The sequence below is a fragment of the Porites lutea genome, chromosome 3, assembly GCF_958299795.1.
Source record: "Porites lutea chromosome 3, jaPorLute2.1, whole genome shotgun sequence".
Classification (NCBI taxonomy): Eukaryota; Metazoa; Cnidaria; class Anthozoa; order Scleractinia; family Poritidae; genus Porites; species Porites lutea.
Window position 1 is genome coordinate 45,061,453 of NC_133203.1, and position 22,025 is coordinate 45,083,477.

At 37.8% G+C, this 22,025-nt stretch overlaps 1 long non-coding RNA gene across 1 annotated transcript; it reads left to right on the plus strand.

Annotated features, from left to right (window-relative positions):
* The first annotated feature begins 2,326 nt into the window (after positions 1 to 2,326).
* LOC140931238 (uncharacterized) lies at positions 2,327 to 11,215 on the plus strand. Its single transcript, XR_012164948.1, has 4 exons — positions 2,327 to 2,473; positions 2,693 to 2,769; positions 10,490 to 10,621; positions 11,006 to 11,215. It is a non-coding gene; the product is annotated as an uncharacterized lncRNA (long non-coding RNA).
* The last annotated feature ends 10,810 nt before the right edge of the window (positions 11,216 to 22,025 follow it).

Consider the following 22,025-nt stretch of genomic DNA (forward strand, 5'->3'; position numbering starts at 1 on the left):
TAAATAAATTCAGGCAGAGGATGTTACACTGCAAAAATTATAGTACTTTTGAATCGGACAGCTCAAGAGAGATTAAAAAGAAAATAAAAAATTTACATATATAAGCATATATCAGTTTAAGGTGACTGGTAAGATGTAGCTCTAGCGTTTGCCTGTGTCGCTATGGATACAAACCTGATGCAATCTTGGCAATTCGCAAACATAATGTTTCTGCAGATCGAAAACCAAGATGGGAAGTTCCAGGGTAGTACTCAGAGAGTGGTGTTCCAGAAATATTACTACGGCCAGTATTTCCAAGATTTTGCTTAGCGAACTCCCTGTGTTTTTCTTTGCTAGGGGCTTTTCCTTTAAGTTCGCTTTGGAATTTAGTCTCTAGAGCTTCTGTGTCTTCAACAGTCCAAACTGGACATGTACATACTAGTTTCATATCTCCCAACTGACTTTGGTGTTCTGGGGCTTCAGGGATTGGGTAGGAGGATTTTGCAGAAGAATTACCCGTTGAAGACCTCCTTTCCTTACCATCACCACAGCTCCTGCGGACAATTTTAATTTCCTTCCCACTTAATGGATGTTTAATTGTTTTCAGTTCTTTCAGCTGATCAAAAACTGCCCCTGCACATTTTTTCACTGTGTCATAATCATCACCTCCCAACCACAAAGCAACCGTCAACACTGTGCTCAGTAAATTATAAGGCTCAATAATCTTCACTCGGACACTGGTCTCTCCAGTAAAATGGCGAGACCATTTCAGCCAGGGAAAACCATCAGTGTAATCCATAATAATAATAGTGTCATTTGGTGCTGTTATAGCACTTTGCACGCCTGCTTGACTAAGAAAAAGTGTTATGTATTTTTCAACATCAACATAACCCACAACTACCTCGCCAAATTCGTTAAATTTTAGCCCAACCTTTTCAAGTAATTCTTGACGTGTATCATTGAGTTTACCGAAAATTTCATCCTTGCTGAGAATAGGGTTGATTCCCAGGACTTTTTCCAGCTTTTTCCCCAACTTGTTTCTCAAGACGTCCTGGGTGTCTTTTTGGCTAATGCCAAATTCGCCAACAATACCACAAGAAAAATCTTTAAAGGCAGGATAATAGGTTTTAAAAACCAATGGCATGAGGAATCCTCGCAAAAGGGATCCATTGTCATGCTCCAACAACCATTCACAACAATTACTTTTGTTGTCGAGAACAAAGTCAATAAATTTCTGCTTCGGGCTTTGCAAGGTAAAAGGTAAGGATGTTTTCGAGTAAAAGAAAGTTACAAGTTCCGGAAAACGGAGACAAATTTGCTCTCTAAAAGTCACCAACTTCTGAAATACATCCCCAGACGAGGAGCTTCCTTGTAAAAAAAAAGTCAACAGGCGGCACAACTTTGGTGACTCTGGGAAGAGCGAATTCTGAAATTTCTTCATCAGTCAAATGTGACATCAGCTCACGAACTCTTTGTCTCCTCGAATAAGGCTGTTCCTCGCTTAAAAACGTCTCGCTTATCTCCTTTGTTGAAATTCGCTTGTGTGAATTTTTTAGAGACTCCGGTTTATGTGTCGGATACAGCCGAAAGTGCTCGTTTAAACTTTTTTTGGTTTTATAAAATTTTTCGCAGTTCGGAGATGGACAGTGCAAGCGGATGAAAGTCTCAAGTTGAACGACGTTTTCTTTTTCCTGTAGTACAAAAGCCATGCTCGGGCTGTACTGTATTTGCAAATAAGCGACCAAACATCAAAAGGGTTTTTAAATGGCATAGTTTGTAACATTGCTTTGAAAAAGTCCGCCAAAAATGTGCCACCCGCGACAAAGTGGATGAGTTGAGCGAGCGTTTGATCGAACTCAACTTTCCTCGTGCTCGCTAACACAATCAAAATATTTAAAAAAATCTGACTAAATAGCGACACACAAGAAACAACGATAAACACGATATCTTTAATATTACCTATACATACAATAATAGAACATAACAGTATAAAACAAGGTGAGAAATTATCTTCATGCTTACAAGTTGGAATCCACGATTCGAAATTGCACTTTTCACACATCGCTTTCTTTTGAGTTTAAAACCAACCTGCTGCCCCACGAGACTTTTCATCCGTTCATATAAATACTTCCTATATTTCTGGTACCAATGAGACTTCGAAACGCGGTATAAGGTTGGAAAGAACCCAAAATTCATCGATGAACGCTACTCGCACCACATTTGACCGACATGGTGGACAAAAACAAAACTTTCGAATGCGCGCGCGCTGTTTCATGGGATACGGCATTAAAATTTTCTCCCCAGCCCTTCGCAATGACGTCACCAGATCGCCTGGTTGCTAAACATGTATCATGGCGGACGAGGAAGCACAAACTAACAACGACGGTGGGATTCGCTATTTTTGCATTAATTTCTCGTGAAATTTTGCTTGCTAGAGATGTAAAAAGTGGTTTGCTACGATTTTACAATTGGAGACCGTTCAGAAATTTTAAAGGTATGGTTGTATTTTCGCGTTCAATACACCATGGCGCCTAAAATTGTTCGATGCGATATTAAGATAAATAATGCCAAGTGATTATGCATACTATACAGTTATGCCACTTTCCCTCCGATTTTTTGTACATGTGCTATTTCCTCTGAATTTGCAAGGTAATCCACTTACGATTATTTCATTACCCTTACTGAAATTAATTGTATGTGCTCGTCGTTATAGCCACAGAAGAATAAGCTTATCAAAAGATGTGGGACGGGATCTGCGAGGTGTTCACCAGCAACTGCAAAGTGATTCAGGTACATATATGTACTAGGGAATGTGAATGTTAGGTTTCATTTAATTTCTCTCCCCTCTCTCTGCTTCTTGCTAACATTTTTCCTTTTATATATAAGTGCGTAGACCACTGTCGCTGTAAACACCCATTTGTTTAGCAAATGGAACTTTATGTTTTCAAAACTCGTACACTGTCGTTACTACAACAAGAAATGAGGTACGATGAGCTTATACAGTGATAAATAATGAGCTACAATGACCTACAAAAAATTAATGTCGACCTCGTACAATGAGGTACAAGCGTGCATTGTACATCATGTACTGTTTAGAGAACGAGCAGGGGCGTATTATCAGGTTGAAAAACTCGAGATGAGTTTTTCATTGAACGGCTTCAAAATCTCTGATACAGATCAACTCACTGTTGCACTAATATTTAGGTTTGGAGTTATTTTGGTTTAAAGAATTGGACATAAAACTAGGGGTAATCACAGATTAAAGAGTGCGTTCGTCGATATGCGAAGTGAGTTATTTCCGGGCAGACCATAGATTTTTACGGGCTTCTATGATTAAGTGTCCAGGGAGGAAAAAAGGTGATGATGATGGCAATGATTAACATATTGTTAAAAAACACTTTTATTGTAATAAGGTTGATATGGAACAATATAATTATGTTGCATAATTATATTGCACATCAGTTAACAACAAAATGATATTAGTTGTTAGTTGAACCAAGTGTTAGTTTCTTCAGCTGCAGGATTTAAATTTACTGGCAATAATCGGATAATGTCATAATGTACTAATAAAATATAAGAAGATTTTTAGTCATGCAGCAACGAAAACAAAAAATCCGACAGAAAAGCGTCCATCGTGCACGTGCAGAGTAATGTTTTGCTCGTTCAAAACTTGCTTGAATTTGTTTGACTTTGCTTTAAGCTCTCTAATGAAGTCAATCGGAAGGATATAAGCTTCCTTTTCAGCTTTCTAAGTTATTACTTAAAAAAATAAAGTGCAGTGCTACTGGGAAAGCCTCGAGCAATAATTATTTAACTTGAACACTGCATGCGGTTTTTGTTACTCAAAGTTGAAAGATCCACACTACAATTCATGAAACTTAATTAGTTAAAATAACTAAACGAAAGTCGAAAGTCGGAGAAACATTACTTGTACGCCGTGTACACCAAAAATTTGCTCAAGTAACGCACTTAATCGCATATGCTTGAATTCGAAATATATCCAAGTAATTTAAGGCGCCATAAAAAACAAACAAACAAACAAAAGTAACAGAACAAAATTCACCTATGTTCGCGTTAAAACTTGATTTTCTCGCCTCCGCTAGCATCAGGAAAACCTTGAATCGAGCTTAAAAGGTAAACAGATCAAGAAACATTCTGAAAAGTTCCATTGTGTGGTACAAGTCACATGGACCAACAGTCATCTCGTATTGGTCGAAAAATGAGTCATGTGTATTGTATCGTTCGTACCCAGGACAGCTACGTTCTTTCAAGAGGCCAGACTATTTGGAAGTCCGTCTCGAAAAATCTCGATTTTTTCTGGCTACTAATTTAGGATGGCATTCTGCGAACGCAAAAAGTGTAGCCAAGTCTTTTGTTTCTTATTTATGAATTATTAATGAGTTTTGGAAGACATAAAATCAGCTAATGTCACCTGTAATGAGCTGAAATGGAAATACTCTTATCAATTGGCAGCTCTAAGGCCAAATTAGAGACATTTTTGAGAGAAATGCAAGAAAAAGATCATGGTGACAGGTTGGTCGGGCAGTCAATAGTTCAGACAAATAGAAACAGAAAATCCTAATGTATTGTGTCATTCATAAAACATGAAATAATTTCACGTGGTAGTCATGCAGTGATGGCAATGAAAACGTGAGATACGTTGTGCAAACTTATTGTTTTGCTAATCTAAACCGACACTGTATTGCTTTTTCACCATTCTTGCTGTAGCTTGCATGGGTCCAGGGTCCTGTTTTCACTTACCCTTTTGGAGATTTATACAACCCTGATATACTGTTGTTTTAATCGACATTCACAATGCTTGTAAACATAACTATAGAAGTTATACAGTAAACACCCGCATATAAAAACAAATTGATTAAGAACACCAGGCTGAAATTTGGCCAGTAAAGCCCCATTTTATAAGAACAAGATCAGTCTGAAAATTGTAACATGTTCTTATAAAATGGAAAAAGTGTCGTAATTACAAAACATGTAAGTATACAGTATAATATAATATATAATATAATCAAATTACAGAATAATTAGTTATTTTATTTTCCTAAAATATGCTAAATATACCTCAAGCAACAATTTGTTTTGGATAGCATTACTTAATTAAAATTTAAGAACATTTTAAGAACATTTTGAGGCTGATTTGTCATTAAGCACCCGATGAATAAGAACTCAATCAGCCTGACCTACGAAATCGTGTGTTCTTATATGCAGGTGTTTACTGTAGTTCTGTACAATAAAACATTAAGAAGAAGAAGAAGAAAAAGCAGAAATCAAAGTTGCTTCTAGTCTGCAACTTAAAGAAATCCACATTCACGTAATATTCACTTTTTGGAAAAACAGTCTTGTTTCATAGGATAATTTTTTCTCTGACTGATACCTGATATCTTTTGTTTCATTGACTTTATATTCCATTGCAGAATTTGCTCATGGCTCGTGTTTTCATACAATCGAAAAATCTTAGCAACCTGAAAAACTTTGCATAGTACAGAAAGTGTTTCGGCTATTTAATTCATTCAGCCATCACCCACTTTGCTTCACCATTATATAATTCTCCATCCCAGCAAAATTGGGAACTCCATTGGAAAATGTTCTTGCAATTTTTTGCTCATTGAGTAAACAATTTCTCTAGCAGAGCAATGGAAGCAGTTGATTAACATACACAAAACTCAGGTTTTCAACCAACAGAAAAAACTTTTTGAGGGCACGTATTATTGGGAACCGCTGTAATGTACTAATGCAGGGTTCTTCACATTTAACGTTCCTTTTAATGTTCATTTTGTTTGTTTCGGGGCAGAAAAGTGAACAAAGCTTGGAAATACACCTGTATGTCGACATATCTTTTTGTTCCATTTGATTTTTTGATTTGATTGTAGAATAGTTCTGAGCATGATTGTAATATAAATTGTTTATGTTGAAATTTTACAGCTTTGCTTTATACATGCATTTTCTACAAAATACATCCTGAATCTATACTGTACCAAGCATACCTTGTTGTTTATGGTTAACTGGATTTTTCATTGGTCCAATGATCATCTCTACTGTACAGTTTCTGTGATCGCATAGGTACTTGCAGTTGTCATTAAGTACATGTCGTTTGTAGCTGTCTATATCAGTATGTGAATGATTAATTGTGATATCTATTCATTTGACTGGAAATGTATACAGTACAACGATTCTGTGTTTACAATATTAAAGGGGGTAAGGGAAGACTTATGTACACGTAAGATCTTTGCCATGCAAGTTTATTGATTATAATATTTTTTACATGACTGTATACATATTTTCATTTATTAATATTATTCTCATGTAAGGACAATGATGCAAAAAATAATGTAGCCCATGAAATTCAACATTTTAACCATGCCTCTACTAATGTACTTCTACCCAAGAATATTGCCTTCTCCTGAAGGAAACCCAATCACCCTTCAGTACTAAAACACCTCTTTATATTCTTTTAAGCAAAGTTTATTTCCATAAGAAGCCTGAGTTGATAGATATGGGTCTAGTTTTGAAGAGTTTGAACTTTTGCTCAGCAGCAAAGTACAGCAAAGTACAGCATGAAATCTGTTTAACTTAATTTTGCACTGAAGACATAATTAACAAGTTTGCATTTAGGAAAAACTGCTGTTTCTTGTATCACCTGAGATCAGCTCAATATAATTTTGCACATAAAAATACGCCTGGCAAGTTTCCTGTAAACAAATGAGCACAGTAACATGTCTTTCAGCAAATAAAAGTGCTGATTATTCATCAAGATAATTCTTTTATAAAAAAGGGTTAAATTATCTACTGAGTTAAGCTGGATTTGAAACACCAGAATCTTATTAAAAGAATATTGTTTTTTGTCATTTTTGTTGTTCCTTTCACTATTGATTTAAAATTACTCCCAATAAACATGTGCCAGCACCTTGTTTTTATTACAATTTCTGTTTATTATAAACCCTTTTGGTAATTAAGCTTTCATACATGCTGCACCAAGCAAATCTACAACCAGTTGCAAAAGTACTTGAGACAGTGTACCTTATTTTGGCTTAATGGCCTGTCAATGATCTTGTGCTTGTGATCCCCGCTTCTCCCCTTATCAAAATTGCTAGCAATAAAAGATCATGGTCATCAGTGTGACTAGCAGCGATTTGAAATAAGAAAGGCCGGTTTTTCATTGGAGTGTCCCAACATTTTTGCAACTGGTTTTAGCATACACTGCATGCACTAATATTATCACAAAGATTTGTACATGTAATGCTTATATAGTGAATGAATCTTTGTTTAAGCTTTAACATAAGTACAGGTGTAAACAAAACATTTTTGACCAAAAATAAGTAAATCTTGTTAATTTTTATTTTTTGTGTGGTTTATTAAAACAAATTTGAAATGATGATAATTAGTTTGTGCTCAGATATGCTTATAAGTTAAAGGAGTAATACATGTATTATACTTTTGCCTTTTTCCTTGAAATTGAGTGCATCAGTTTTTGGTCATGGGTGTTGGAACAATGCAGACAATGTACATTTGTTTTAATTAATTAATATTCTATTTCAATTAATTTCACTTATCAAGATGCATATGAATATAAAGTAAATATTCTCCACACTGTTTTCCTTACATTTCCTATCTTGGTACTGATGAGGAGAATTTATTTAACATTAAAGACCTTTTTTTTCTAATAGTGATCATGTTTTGTTATTCTTAGGACCTTTAATTTATGTTTGATTAACCTGAGTGATGTTTTAATCCTTTAAGCCCTAACAGTGATCAGCATCAAATTTCTTGTAATATCAATTATTTTATAAAGCAGAGTACGTAGTGGTCACGGCAATTTTGTTCAGGTCTAAGAACCTTCCTGGCATACATGTACATGTACAACAGATCAGCATTCCAAATTGCAGGACCTCAATTACTTTTTTAATTATTATCTGCCATTCAGCATCTGCACCCCACCAATGTTTTTGTTTTTATAACATAAAAAGTAAAAGTGCAAGCTATTTTTGGTTATCTGGTCATGAGAACAATGCAAGATGGAGGAAAATTAAGCTGTGGGGCACTTAATACATGTTCAAAATTAATGATTTCTCCTCTTTCTGAGGGTTGGTTTATATGCCATTGTTTTCATGGTACAGCTGTAAGCCTAAATGCACAGTTAGAAAATACAGATGCAAAGAAAAAGTTTAAAAGTTTCTTGTGATCTAATTGACATTGGAAGGCAAAAAATTTCAAGTAACCACAAACTGATATTATTAATTTTTTCCTCGAAGGTATTATCATATTTTTCTGTCCTCTTAACAGCAGAGACTGTGTCCTTTTGTGAAACACAACCAAGATATCTGTTTGACTGTTTAAAAATTGGCCTTGTGCAGTTTGTGTTTGAGCCATAAAGGCTTGCAGAAAAAAATGCAACCAAATTGAAAGAAAGGTAATCGCTCAGCTTTCATACTTCATGTACATGTACAAGTATATATAATTTTTACAACAAAGGAATAGTGACTGTATGAGAGTATTTTTAGTGAAGTTAACTGTACATGAATATATAAAAATCATATTTGTGAACTGCGGGCTGAAGAATTATATGAAAGTAGATCATTGCAGTTATAGATGCAATTATACTTGTGCAGTTGTGAAAAGAAAGCCTAAAAGAAAAAAATTTCAGGCTTGTATGGGATTCAAACCCTTGACCTCTGCTTTCTTTTCACAACTGCAAAAGTTGCGTCTATAACTGCGATGATCCACTTTCATATCAGTATTTTTATTCCTCTATGGTTTTTGTAAATGTTGGGGACAGGGGGTAAAGGTTAGTGTTTCAGTCAGCCATGTTGATTTTTTTCCTTCATGTGCAGTGGGAAGGGTTAGCTGATCCCTTGACAAAGGACAACAACATCAACAGCTACTAAACTTTATAAGGGATGGAGCATTTGAATTTTATGCGATGGAGTGGGGGTGGGGGGGGGGGGGACATTTCTAGCCTGCGTAGCTGCTGGCAGGATTGAAAGTGTGCACAAAGTTTTTGTAGAGGTCAAGCTTTAAAGCCATGTGGAGAATAAGGAGGAGACGCTCACTTCTTGTCGCTTTGCTGCCAAAATTCTCAAGCACAAAAACAATCTGGCCGGTTATGCAGGCTCAAGAGATTTTCAGTCTGCAGAACTTTCTTTTCTCCACCTAAATGTGTCTGTGAATGATTTTTATTTTCAGGTGAAATGCCGTGAACATTTTTTTTAAATTGCAGTTGCATACACATCATTCCCTAGATTTCATCAGAGAACTAAAAATGTTGAAAATAACAGGTTACATACACCTCCACTATAAAATACCTTTTTAGTATTTTTTTTATGACTTCCCATTGTGATTATTTTTTGTTATGAAGAATATAGTTAAAATACTTAAATTTTTTGTTTATTTTTTTGTTTCCTTCTAACGTAAGTCGTATAAATAAACTGTCAGTAGGGATTAGAGGTCGTGTGGGTTGTGGTGATCAGGGTTAGGACAAGTAAACATTATTTTATTTTACACATCTCCCTCTGAATACGATATTGCATTTTATTATCAAATGTAGACAATAATTTTGAGCAAAGGGGGAACGTTTTAAAAGAAAAAGGTCCTTTTCTTGTGGTCCAGTTGGATTATCAGCTCCAAGCCAGGTTGACTGAATCAATTTCATGGTTTTGCTGAGTGATGACTCTTAGTTTTTTTAAATGGAATGGCAACAGTCTTCATCTTCTCCTGGGATGGGATTTTTTTGTGCTGATGGCAAGGGAGATTTTGTATTTTTCTCAAACTTTTACTGGATTTTTTTATGTTTCCCTACCCCCCACCCCCCAAGGATATCACTTTGCTAATGGCTAGTCCCTTAAAAAGAAAAGTCAATAAATTCCCTATGGTATTCTAAATCAAAGTATTATAGCAACCATTACCGAGACTTTCTCATACCTTTAGCAGACAGGTAGGCCTGGGGGTGTGTGAGCACCCCCATCAGTAAAGTTTATGGGAGTGTTGAGCAGAATTAGCTTTGTGAGTTGTTCAGACTATCCTCAAAAGGGATATTGTTTTTGGTACTATGATCCTTTTGTAGGATAGCTTGATCTAAACTAAACTACATGTATGAAATAACTATACATGAACATGTGTATTAAAAAATAGTTTTCTGTGTGTGGATAATATCGTCCCCCTGCTAAAAGAAGGCTGACTTTTCCCTGGTCTTCTGTAGTACCAGGGGAAAGAGGCTGCTAGCTGCAGGGAAGATAAATGTTAATACAGCATTACAATTTATAATGCCAAACAGCTGGAACAAAGTTAATTTTTAACCTACATAATTATATAAGGAAAGGGTAAGCAAAAGGCAAGTTTTGTTATTAGTAAGTTGTATACATTTTATGCACACTTTCTATTCAACAAGGCCTTTGTTGAATAGACATCCAGTCCAAGTGACAATACTCAGAGAGGAAACCCTACACAGAATGAGCTTTCACAAAGAAAGTGAATTTTTTTTTTTTTTTTCTGTCTACAGCCACATATATACGGATTTCAAGATTACAGTGCCACAGAAGAGAAATAGCACACAAAGTTAAGAACAAGTTATTTAGGGACAACTGAAACCACTGACCTCGTGCAATGGATTGAACAGCTGTACAATGAAGATGTAAGTTAATCATTAATAAATCACCAAAAACGGATTGCCAGTGTTTTTATAGACTGTATATAATACATGTACACACTCAGTATTTACTACTGAGATTTTGAGAAAATCTGATGTTTCTGGCTGGTGCCACTTTGAAATGGGGTAGTTCCTAGTATACATGTAATTATTGAATATGTTAACAGTAACACACACGCACTTCTAGACTGCATCGCTGTACAGCTGCAAGAGACCACTCACCATTAACACAGGAGGTTGTGCTGGCAGGAAATGGCGGCAGATGCATGGGATTGTACTTTTTGCAGACAATAATTATTTTTGTTGCATCGGACGGCTGGGAGGAGTGCGTACCTTATTTTCATAGATGATTTTTTTTGTCTTTTCCAGGGAATCATTAAAAGCAACATATACCCTCTTAAGCAGTTACTGATGCCCTAGTTTATTCCAATGCAGGAGGTAAAAAGAAAAAAAGTAGACAACTTGATGGAATGGTGTTGTACACAACAAAATTAACAGACTTAGAGGAATGTTTGCAAACCAAATTAAGTAGCACAAACATACACTTAATTTTAATACCTGATACTTAGCAATATTGTATTTACATTTGCATAATTATTGCTTATTTATAAGCAATAGATTTTCTACAACTTTTTGACGGTTGTTTAATGTTGTACACTTCTGGCCCCAGTTGTTCAAAAGTTGGATAGCGCTATCCACCGGATAAATCACTGTCCAACGGATAAGTGTTAGGGAAACCAATTGCGCTATCCACTGGATAGTGATTTATCTGGCCCCAGTTGTTCGAAAGGCGGATAGCGCTATCCACTGGATAAATTACTATCCAAAGGACAGCGCAATTGGTTTTCGTAATAGTTATCCTCTGGATAGCAATTTATCCGGTGGATAGCACTATCCAACTTTTGAACAACCGGCACAGGTGGATAGCGTTATCCACCTTTTGAACAACCGGGGCGAGGAGCTTAGTGTAGCCGTGTGACAAAGTATTATTGAAAAACCATAGGGAGATCATAAATAAACTGTTCTCTGCCCCCATCGCTGTTTCGCTGTTTGATCTCAATTTTACTCTTCATCGTTAATTCACTAGCTAATCTTCTGGCCTGTTCTGCCCAGATATTCATGGACAGCGGCAGAGTGTTGCATTTCAGATTTAGTATTTTGAGTCTCTTTCTACCTATATTGGTTAATCACTACTTGGAGTTGTACTTTAAATAAGATTCTGGTTATAGCTTTTCGCCCATCAGACATCTGGTATGGCAAATTGAAGCTACAGAAGTAGAGGATATTACATGGCCGCGCGGGGAAACGAATTTTATCTCCGAGTGCTGAGAGTCCGCTCACTCGTGAGAGATACTTTCAACACGAGAAGATAAAATTCGTATCCCCAAGCGGCCATGTAGTGTTCTGTTTTTTTTTTATAGATACTGATGAAATTCCTACATAAAACACAACTTAACTGAAGCTCATCTGCGGATGCATCTGCGGAGAAGAGAGTGTCGACACGAAAAACTATCCGGTGTGTGAACTAAGCCTTAATCAATAAACCAATGAGAAAATAAAAATGTTTAGCCTGTTCCACAGGGTCCGGAGAAGGTCAGTTTGTCGTGAAAACTTCGAAAACTCTATTAAAAACGGGAAGCTCTCTTGTAATTAGCTAACCATGTCAGTAACCATGGTGACACCAATATCCTCACACGTGAAAGATAGAAATAAACAATGAACATTTTCAAGTTTTGGATTCACCTTGAAAATCAACCCCCTGACAGCATCGCTAAACTCTGCTTAAACATATCGGATAAAATGGCCGAAGAAAATAAATCAGGTCTAATAAATAAATAAATCTTTCGAGTACACAACTTAATATTAATAAACAATCAGTTAACTTTAAAAACCCTTCTACTTTCCTATTCAAAGCTGAGAATAATCTGACAAAACATCTGAAAAACCACCAGCTAAATTCTACTCCATCTTTAAAAATGAAACAAATCACTCTGAATTCATCAATCATATCCGGAATCCTGAACATAGGCGTGTAGCTTCCAAATTTAGGATAGGAAATCATAATTTAAAAATAGAAACTGGAAGATTTACAATCCCCAAACCTCCTGAAGACCTTAGAATCTGTGATCATTGCAACCAAAATTCAGTTGAAAATGAACTGCACATATTATTTCACTGTGATCAATACAACGATTTGAGAAAGACTCTTTTTATTAAAATCAACGACCGAAATACATTATTTACAAATTACAATATCCATGATAAAGTCTGTTTTCTTTTTAACAATACTGATTCACATATCAGCAGGCTAGCTGCTAATTTCATCTTTCATGCATTTGAAAGACGAAAGAAACATAGTTAATTCTACCGTTCTATCACATCTTCATTTCCTTAAATTTAGCTGTTTATTATTGTTATTTTAATCGGTAACACCTGTACAAAATGGTAATACTGAATAAACTTGTTGTTGTTGTTGTTGAAATAGTATCTTCACTGCGCGCGATGAAGATATGATTTTTTAGTAAAAGGAAAATCCTGGTATTTTATCAGTATCTATATAATAAATCGTTTTCCGTGGTGATACACAGGCCTTGCACAAGGAATTAACAGTTTAATTCAGCATTTTTTGCCTTATTTCAGCATGTTACTAGTATGAATCTTACCATAATATTATGTTCTCAAGTTATTCATAATTAGTAAAAAAGGCCTTTTCAAATTAAATATCTGTCTTAACTACATCTGTTCATGTTCCTTGTTTGCAGCCGGGCAGGTTACCGTAAGGACTCCGTATGTACGTGGTTACTTGCGCGTAGAGTTAGTCTTGATCGTAACCGACAAAAAAGTAAAAAAGTCAAACTTACAACCCAAACAGCGCAGATAGATCCGCGAATCTCCCGCGCCAATTTCGAAGACATCTTCCAGAAGTTTTCAAAATTAAAGGGATAGTGAGTCTACTCAACCGATTTTCAAAATTAAAACTGAGTCTGTACGAGAAAAGGTCCATCTTTCATTTGCCGCGCGTAGATTTTTCAAAAGCGGTGTAAATTTTTAGAAAATCTCTTTCGAAAATAGACTCCATACTAACAAAGGCCGTTTTTACTGTATTTTCAAGTTCAAAGGGATAGTACTTATTCCTGTTTAATCTTCTTCGTTTTAACCTCAAAATGCAAGTTAGACTACGAGCAGTCTCTCTTTTTTCTGTAGTCCGTCGAACAAAACGCGAGACACGCAAATGGCCACGCGCGTGACTGATGGCGCCAGACGGGAGAGGCACGAAATTGGCAATTTATTTGGGGAAAGGGACAATAAGATGAATCTTATCGTGCTATGTTCTAAGGAATTCGTTAATTTTCTTATCCACAAATTTCCTCTAAGCCTTGGCAGTAATGGATCATGTTTATCTCTTCTAACCTAGTTTGCAGTTTATTGTCACCTCTTTGGGGCTTTAGGTTTCTGAATTAGCAAATCATATGATTAATTTCTCTTTAATTTCAAACTTAATATTCTTTTCAATGTAAAATAACGACTCAAACTCTTGCAAGAGAACTCGTTTTCATTCACTATCTTTACAAAGAAAGGCAAAAATACAACCTTCACTAGCAACGTCAAAGGCTACTGAGTAGGTAAAGGCGCACCTGGCTATGCATATGCACCTAGCCTTAAACGGGTTGAGCTTAATGCGGTTTCTGTAGCATGCAGCACCTCCCCCATAATCTCCATGGGGAGAATGTTAGTCCATGGTAGGTGGTGCCAATTTATAAACCCCAGTGACCACGCCTCCAACATGAGCGTTTAACTATATTCCAAAATTAGCAAAGAGATCCCAAGACGACGCCTACTCTTCAGAATAGATGTTGAGTATCCTTTGCTATAACGCATAATAACGGGCCTTGAACATAATCTCCGTAGCCTGACTCATGCACCCTCTATATTGCGTTTCCCTTCATACTAATGATTACTATAATCTCTTTTATGGTATCAATACCAGTAGACAATAACATTGAGGGTGTCCTTTATGACCCGAAAGACCGATCGATAAGAGACGCTTGGCATCTGTTTCCTTTAGAGGAAGCCCATATTGTGTCTTCTATTAATATTCCCCCTCCCACCACCACCACCACAAACATGCACCTTCTACTAATAGCGTAAAATCTGGCGTTTCTTTTTCACACGTTCATTGTGACTACGGACACGCTTATCTCACGTGTACAATTTGATGTGGCAAAGAGATTATGGCATCCGCTTTTCCACTTGAGTTTTTTTATATTTTAGTTTGCGTCTTTGTGTTTGTATACTTTATCAGTAACTGTTGTTCTTGTTATGAAGGTGTTTTGAAAAAAATAGATCAGATGTGAAGTGAATACCATTTCTTTATATTCTCGAGAATTTTAGTGCAAATTAACGCGAAGGAATTTTCCGAGAATTCCTGAGAAACCCTGGGATTTTCTGGAACAATTTTGCTCGGGAACTTCGCCAGATCAAGAGAATACAAGCAATATATCGAAAACAAAAGCAACGACAACAGAAAGGCGACGACAAAAGAACTCGTTATGAGGTGACAAAAATAGCATCGTCCGCTTTTTCTTATAGGAAAAGTACCCTTTTTGGGGACGGGGAGTGGGGCTTCAGAAGGGAGGGTATTCTATTAACACGCTCAAGTGATCTATTGGATATCCGTAAGGAGGGATTGAATTGTCCAAGGGAGTGAACAGGAGACATCTGGCTGATGGACTACTCTGTTCCAGGCGTTCAGATAGTAGAGCGCGAGAGAAAAATTCACGAAGAAAAAAGAAAACGACGGGAGACTAAAGGGGAAAGGGAACGCCTGTAAACATCCCCTTACAGAGCTCTTTCCGCCCTTAATTGACCGCCGACCGCGTAACTGTAACATGAACTACAGACTGAACTGAATTGTAAAATGAAGTGTTGAAAGGCTAAACGCGAATCATAAGCTCGTGATAATTTTTAAAACTAAACTAGTGAGCAGCACTCTGCGAACTGTTGCTGTAAAACTTGTTTATTCTCCTACGCGTTTCGTCTAACTAACGTAGACTTCTTCAGGGAGTTTTAGCTAAAACCGTGGCCCCAAAGTATTCTTACGCCTTGCGTAAAAAATTTCACAGCTGCCCCTGTTCCTTTTCGTAAATCCGGCCAAACCTTCAATGTTTGCGACCATCATTATTTTTAGTCATATTATGGCTTAAATACAGGCGTTTAGTGTTTGATTGTAAAACTCCCTGAAGAAGTCTACGTTAGTTAGACGAAACGCGTAGGAGAATAAACAAGTTTTACTGAAATATATATAGGAGGTGAAATTCAAAAGACGCCGCTCTTGTAGCAGGCGTTCCCTTCTTCTCTCCCGTACCTCCCCCCCCCCCCCCCCAACCCTTTAACTTCTGCCACGCTACACCCACTTTGCTGTAGGCGGGAAAGGTGCTCAAAATGCATATTTTCATCCCAGCACTGTGCAAAATTCCCACATCTTCAAAACAAAATATCTTTTCAGACCAACAAAGGTAATGTCCAAAAACATAGAAACAAAAATATGTTGTGATTTAAGCGATTTATCAGTACAGCCGATCGACGAAATATGCCTGTTTTCTGTTATGACCGTTTACAATACACGATTAAAGGTCTTAATGCAAAGCGCAATAACATAACATAATAATTCATTAAATGTATCAAGTATTTTAAACTTTTGGTGACTTTTAACACAATAGAACATCCGTCCGATCGAGTCGTCTTCGCTGTGTACACAAAACTGATATCACATGATGGCTCCCCGTTGTCACGCGTTCCTATATCTACACCGCGAAAACATTTTTTGCTAGACTGCGAGCAGTCTCTTATTTTTCTTTGCAAAGTTACTGCACGCGAAACCTCACCACGCGTGTGGCTAGGCCGCTTGTCGCGAGAAACGAGGGCGTAAGCCCGAGAAGAAAAAATAAGAGACTGCTGACTCTTTTGTTCTGTCTGGGGACAACAAAGCTGTCAAGGTAATTTAATTAATCAATTAAAAGTTTTTTTACTGAGATTACTGCTTGGTTCGCTATTGTTTGCAGTTGGTTGTGACGCGTGACTACTTTTATTGCTTGCAATCTCACCACGGACCAGTTAATGATCTGTCAACAGCTGTGCAATTGACCAATCGGTTACTCAGTTTCTGGGCTGACGGAGGGTTTGTTCACTACAAAAGAGTCAGCAGTCCGTCTTTTCTCGTCTCGTCTCAATCCCTAAATCATAATATAACATCGTAGTTTGCAATCGCGCTGGATGAGATAAGAACTGGACGGATTTTAAGAGAAAAGGCGGACTGCAAGCAGTCTAGGTTTTTGCTAGTCTGACTAAAATTGAAAGGCAGTAAATTATTTATCAATAGAGTATACTATTACATTTCTTGCTGTTTTCGTTGACAATCTCAAAAATAAAGAATCATGCGTGCATAAGTGCCTAGTGCATTAACAATAGCAGCTTTTTAGTTTTCCAGACAGGCTCCTGTCCATTCAGGTTAGCATTTTAAAAACAATTGGTTGTCGCTATGAGCTTTCACTTTGTTTTGTTTTATGTTTGTCGTTCATGTTTGCATTTGTTATTTTTTAAAATATATTTCATATTTCTGTTAGCCTGTGGTATTAAACTGACGAGTACCTTTTTTCAGGTCTTATCAAGCTCCCCGACTCAGGTTTAGCCCCGGGGATGACTATGAAATCTACTTTCGGGGCAGCGGACCCAAGAAGGCCACACATCTGGACGATTTTACGGAAAGATAAGGGACAGTTTATGGTCTTGTGGCCAGCAAGCAAACATCCCCCTCGCTATTATTCTGGAGCAAATATTGTATCTTTGAAATAAGGTTACCCTGCATTTATAACTGGCATACTGGTTTACCTCGTTTAGCACTTTCGATTTCTTTCATAATCACTAATATATAGATTCAGATAGGGCTAAAAGCGCAGCCCTCGTTGATATACTTGGAGTTGTACGCCTGCAAATAATAAAATCGTGTGATGCTAACCTGCGACGGCAACGAGAATTACAAAAAGAAAACAAAATAAAACATCAACAATAGGTCTAATAGACCTTTTTACAGATACGGCGACCATATTGAATTAATTCGATTTAAGGAGTTTTATAGGATGCCCAGGGGGCATGAGCACATTTCGTTTGTATTTTCGAGCGCTTTTCTTAGAATAAGATTGTAATGGGAAAAAAGATCCTTGTGCCGTGTTTTGATGTAATAATGTTCGCCTTTTTCTAGTTTTGTATTAGAAATATGGACTTTCATTGTACATTTCTCGGGAAAAAGGCGATAATTATTACATCAAAACACGGCACAAGGATCTTTTTGCCCATTACAATCTTATTCTAAGAAAACTTTGTCCCGAAAAGCGCTCGAAAATACATGCCCCCTGGGCATCCTATAATACTCCTTAAATCGAATTAATTCAATATGGCCGCCGTATATCGGTAAAAAGGTCTATTTGCGAACTTAGCTTTCCGCCCTATCGGGCGGGGTGGCGGGGGTGGAAGCAGGGGGGTATACAACAAAGTGTTATAATTAGAGACTCTCCGTCCTGACTGTTCAACCCATCACTCTTTTGTATACCATTTTTGACTGAAGAAGTGTCCCTTGAGGGGCAGAAAGCAACGCAAATCGCAGACGAACGTTTACCAAAGCCGAATGGCTCAAGTTTTGTCGCAATATGTTTTCTAACAAAATCATTTGAAAAAATTATTTTCGGTGTACTTAAAGATTATGCATACTGAAGGACGATGAGGAACCTGGAGAAAGAAATGGCAGCAAAGCTGTGGTGGAAGCAGTTGCTGGCAAACGCCCTCTGATGTATGATGAGTACAATCTTTGCGAGAAGCCTCACATAAATCAACTCTTTTTCCTTCAAAAGCAATTTGCTTAGGGAAATTAACAAGCATTTTGAGATTTCATTCGGCACAAGAACCACGAAATCTGATCTTCTTCAAAAGATAACTGAACTGGTTGTAGAGTGCTCTTGTGCAGTGTAAAAGATTGTTGCAAAAGACGCGAGAAGAAGGAAAACGACTCTAAATCGGTCAGTTTATACCCTGCCTACTCATTTTTCTTCCGTGGGCTAACTGTGAATTCACTGCCCTTCAGGAAAATCACCAGCTTAATATGTGCATTCAAGAGAGAATGAGCTAGATCATTCTCTCTTGGTGCATTTCTGCAAAAACGGTACAAGAATTTGAAAATATGGCGCTATTAATAATTAACCACTTTTCGCATTAGCGAAGCTTTCGCACGCGCGAAAGAAAAAATGGAAACCTGTAGATACGAAAAAATTTGGTAATCACGTGATCGTGCGTACGTCTGTTCAACCCTACTATCACTACACGGACGCCAGTAACAGATAAAGAGCTCGAACGAAAGACAAAACAAACAAAAAAGAAAGGAGACGAAGTTCATCGAGGAAGAAAAAACATAAAAAATTCAAAGCTGCGATGAGAAAATAGGAAATGCGAGCGGCCAGCGAGGTTCATTTGAGCGAGGGGGAATGTTCTCTTAGGGGCCACCAGACTGTTCACTGTCCCTTACCTTTCCGTAAAATCGTCCAGATGTGCGGCCTTCTTGGGTCCGCTGCGCCAAAAGTAGATTTCGTAATTATTCACGGGCTAAACCCGGTACATTTGAAACCAAGATGGCGACCTGTTAGAGAATGTGCTTGATCCCGACGATCTTACGGACAAATAGAGGACTGTGAACAGTCTAGCAGGCCTCCTGTCAGCAAGCACACTCCAACCCCATCCCCAGCCCCAGCCTGAGTCGGGAACCCTGATAAGACCTGAAAACAGGTACTCGTCGGTTTAATACTACAGGCTAGCAGAAATTTGAAATATATTTTAAAAAATAACAAATGCAAACATAAACGACAAACATAAAACAAAACAAAGGTCGCCAAAGTTTATATCGAATAACAGTGTTGGATTACAAATTAAATAAACAAAGGGAACTAAATTAAGTGGCATAGGTGAGCTTCGAACCCCGAAGCGCTAGCTCCGAAATCCATCACCTGTACCACTACACCACGGAGGATTTAACTATTGTAACAAAATTTTCTTTTATTTCACATATTTTTTGTGGCAAACCTAACAGTACATGCTTGCTAACAGTGCTTAACCCTAATCACGATGGTCAGTGCGCTTACTCCTATATTAGGAAATATTTTGTGTAAACATTATAATGAGGTGTCCAATGTGGTTCTGGACGATGGAATCTAATGTTGTCCATAAATAACAGATTTTCACAAAGAAAGAGATATCGCATTTATCTCAGACTTTTGCAATATTCATTAACGTCCCCCGCGTCCTCGTCCCACACGTCCCCACGTCCCATACTTGATGTCCCCAAGTCCATCGTCTCGCGCCCCCAAGTCACAAGTCCTAACACACGCTTCCCAATGTCCCCGTCTCCTTGGCTCTGTCCCAGTTTTATACACATCCGTAAACAGGCACACCTGTAGTATTAATGCGTTCGGCTTAAAGTGTTTACTTTCCTAAATGATGTTCCATTGTGTTAAAAGTCACCAACGTTTATACATTTCATGAATTATAATATTTTATTGCGGCTTTGCATTAAGACCTTCCATCGTGTATTGTAAACAGTCATACTGACTGAAAATAGGCATATTTCGTCGATCAACTGTACTGATAAATCGCTTAAATCACAACATATTCTTATGTTTCTATGTTTTTGGACATTCCCTTTGTTGGTCTGAAAAGCTATTTTGTTTAGAAGATGTGGGAATTTTGCACAGTGCTAGGATGAAAATATGCATTTTGAGCACCTTTACCGCCTACGGCAAAGTGGGTGTAGCGTGGCAGAAGTTAAAGGGTTGGGGGGGGGGGGGGGGGGGAGGTACGGGAGAGAAGAAGGGAACGCCTGCTACAAGAGCGGCGTCTTTTGAATTTCACCTCCTATATATATTTCAGTTATCCCAGCTGCCACTTCAACGACCAATCAGAATTAGGCGCACGCTTTTCTGCATGACTGGGAATGTATCGCCAAAGGCCGTTTCGTAGCTGTAAAGCATGAGAAAATCTTCGCAACAGAATGTCGGCGCCGCGACCCCCACAAAAATTTGTCAAAGTCGGACGGAAACCCAATGTAAACGTTAAAAAAATAGCCGTTTTAGATTTTGTAGAGTTAACATTTCTTCCGGGGGAGGACCAGCTTCAAATGAAAATATATTTTCGCCGTCGGGAAGAGTTGAAAATGCGGAGCTGAATTTAACTCATTGTTGCTGGTCTATTGGGTTGCGATTAACCAGAATTGAAAACTTGTCAGAACGGGTCTGTAGACCTTGTACTCGCAAAATTAGAAACGCAGCTCAACTGTACAGTTTCATCGAGAAAGCTGTAAGCAACGCTATTGTCGAGGAAGATTTAAATTGAGAGGCTGTGGAAGATCGAAGCAAAAGACAGCTTCCCACCACTATCACGCCAGAAAGAAGCGATGTAAGAAAGAAACGTCTCGAATCTGACGGTGAACAGGTGAAAGAAAAAAGACCTGCAAAGGTTAATTCTAGAAAGACCTTGTTTGCAAAAAGCTCGACAGTGAGTGAGCCGTCGGACGCAGAATCGGGAATTGCTGGTATTGAAACATTTTAATATACACAGACGCCTGAGCAAGTAACACTTACACTCGCTGGACAAGATGCCGATATTTTGTTGAATTATTGTAGTATAGAAGATATTATGGGAAAGCCAAGCACTCAACTGAAGGCACCGGCATTGATTTTGAATCCTAACAGAGAACTGATCGTCCGGAAAATGTTTGACAACACGACGAAGGCTAACTGAAATCGCCAGTTTTGTGGACTCAACAAGCTTGTTCTATTGTCTGATTAACCAATCAGAATTTGCGATCGCCAGCGTCCGCAGAGGTGAACAAAACGGGGTTATTATAGCAGGCGTTCGCTTCCTTCTCTACCCAATCCCCTCTCCTTTCTTTTCTCCCTCTTTCTTTTCTTTCTTACCCCCCCCCCCCCCCCCCCTTCGCCCCCTTTTAACGCCTGTTACGCAGGCTATGTTTGGTAGATATGAGTTGCTTTTGAAAGACCAAAATTGTGTGCTTTACATCATTTAAGGACCAATTTAATCTCAGGAAGTGAAAAAAATCGTTGAAAGTACAAAACTTTGAAGTGGTGAACTCGTCCATATGCGCTATTTTTACTCTGTCTCACTGCAAAAATTTGGCCGCCGGGCGCTGAAGTGATTTTCCTCCGAAAAAATTATTTTGAAATATTTTCAAAAACTAATGTGGTTTCAATTATTTTTGGACTAAGATATGTATTAATGGGCAAAGTTTAAAGGAATATTGATTTTCCTACCCGAAAGGCAGTGGACCGGTTTT